Source organism: Mus caroli, chromosome 6 (assembly GCF_900094665.2).
Source record: "Mus caroli chromosome 6, CAROLI_EIJ_v1.1, whole genome shotgun sequence".
In the NCBI taxonomy this organism is placed as follows: Eukaryota; Metazoa; Chordata; class Mammalia; order Rodentia; family Muridae; genus Mus; species Mus caroli.
In genome coordinates this window covers 34,484,714-34,486,996 of record NC_034575.1, presented here as the reverse complement: position 1 = coordinate 34,486,996, position 2,283 = coordinate 34,484,714, and the positions used below count along the sequence as shown (strand labels likewise).

Below are 2,283 nucleotides of genomic sequence, written 5' to 3'. Positions count from 1 at the left end.
GAGCTAATATCAGAAGATTGTAAACTTGAGATCTACCAAGAGACAAACAGGTGAGGGTGTGGGGATGGGTGGGAGAGACATAGTCAGTTTTATCATTTCTATGTCCAGTATTTGAGCAGAACAACTCAGGAGGAGTACTTATTTTGGCTTGTGGTTCAGAGGGCCCAGTTCCTGGTCAGCTGGCTCCATTACTTGCAGCCTGTGACAAGACTTAGAGCTTCCAGATAGCTCCATCTCCCAAGGTTTCTACAACCTCCCAAATAATTGCCAGAAGTTAAAGACCAAGTTTTTCCATTCTGGGCCAGAGAATATGTTATATACCCTAACACATGTGTGTGTGTATGTAACAACACACATTGGTTAAAATGCAATATAAAACTGTACAAGAAATGTAGCCTAAAATTTGTAAAGAAAATTAAGAAATACACCAAAATGTCATAAATATCTCTGTTATTTTCTCTAAATTGTCTGCATTTTCCAGATTTCTTATAATGAACATGTGTTATTTAGCTGCCTCCAACAGTGCTCATGGTTAAGACAGTGAAGGCACTTACATTCAGATGTTCATGCTTAGGGTTAATCTTCCATTTAACAAGGCTTCCCTGAGTTCCAACTGAACAAATGGATCAAAAGCTCCTCTATAAAGAGTCACTGACATCCAAAATTAAAAGTACTCTCCTTAGAGATAATTCTGTGTCTAAGTGCTTTGAACCACGTATTTTGCCTTACTCTTCTCCATCGTAAAGAGCCTTTGTGGGGAGAAAAAATATGGTTTTTCCAAGATTCCCTTCTCATTGCTTTAAATTTCAATCCATTGTGACAGTCGAGCAGCAACGGCCTCTCCTCCCTCTTCTGGGTCACTCTGCTTCAGTCTAAAATATATGCTGCAACGGAGAGGGATGTACAGTGCATGGCTTTTGCTTTGCTAAGGTTAAAGGCCACATTAGGAGGGCTTTGAAGGGGTGAGATTCAAACCTGAACTTCTAAGGGCAGCAGACACCCAGCCCGAGTGAAATCACAGAAAAAGAATCAAGATGCAAAACAATGAAGCCCGAAACAGTCATCGTATGAAGAGAGGGGCAAAGAAGATGCAGGAATTAGAGACAGAAAGCCATGAGCATCGTCTCTACCAAGGACAACCAGAACCTAGTATGCAGATCTACAAAAAAAAAAAAAAAAATAGATGGATCAAAATCAGTACTGTAAACACCTTTGCTTTAAAGGAGGATGTGTGAGACAGACAGATGGACAGACAGACAGACACAAACAGAAAGAAACTGCCTGTCATTTTAGCTAGTTTATGATAGTTAGTAGTCAGTATTGAAAGTCAACCTGATAGAATCTAGAATTATCTAGGAGACAAACTTCTGCACATGTGTGGCAGGGAGTTTCTAGATTAGGTTAATATAGCTGGGAAAACTATATTAACTCACCCACCTCCAGCTGCAGGCAGAGCAATTCCCACAGGCTGTAGTCCTGAATTATAAATAAATAAATAAATAAATAAATAAATAAATAAATAAATAGTAAATAAATAAGAATAAATAAAAAGCATTGAACACCGGCATTCCTCTCCCTCCCTCCCTACTCCCCCCCGACTCCCTCTGCTTCCTGACATGGGTGGACTTCACCTATGAACTGCACTGTGGAACTGTGAGCTAAAACAGTCCCTCCTTAAGCTGCTTTTGTGGTATATTTTGTTGCATCAAGGAGAGAAATAACTAATACGTGATGCTAGAGTTCTCAAGTGAGGTTCCACTGATGACAGCGATTACCAGAGGGAGTCAGTGGGAATGGTGTGGGACAGAGATCTGCCTTGCTTTACTGTTCTGCTGTACACTGCCTGCATATACTTGAAACTATCAAGTCACCTGGACACTCTACTAAGGGAGACATTCTTCAGTCCCTCATCTGACCCCTTATTTTACTGATTTGCTTATTCTCTATTTTGGGATAGAATCTCATGTGGCCTAAGATAGCTTCAAGCCCATGGGTTCAAATAATCTCCCATCTTAACTTTCTGAGCAGCAGAGACCACAGGTGCAAACAACTGCATCCAACTCAGCCTCAAGCTTTCATTAAGTGCTCCTGCCTGCTGTCAGGCTAATAAAAGATTTGGAAAATCACAGATAAGTTGGGTTGGTTGGCTGGTTGGTTGGTTGGTTGGTTGGCTGGTTGGCTGGCTGGTTGGTTGGCTGGCTGGCTGGTTGGTTGGCTGGCTGGCTGGTTGGTTGGCTGGCTGGTTGGCTGGTTGGCTGGCTGGTTGGTTGGCTGGCTGGCTGG

At 42.0% G+C, this 2,283-nt stretch overlaps 1 pseudogene; it reads left to right on the top strand.

The window, feature by feature from the left end:
* Positions 1-1,034: 1,034 nt before the first annotated feature.
* The window catches only part of LOC110296573, a 14,598-nt pseudogene continuing 13,349 nt past the window's right edge, over positions 1,035-2,283 (top strand).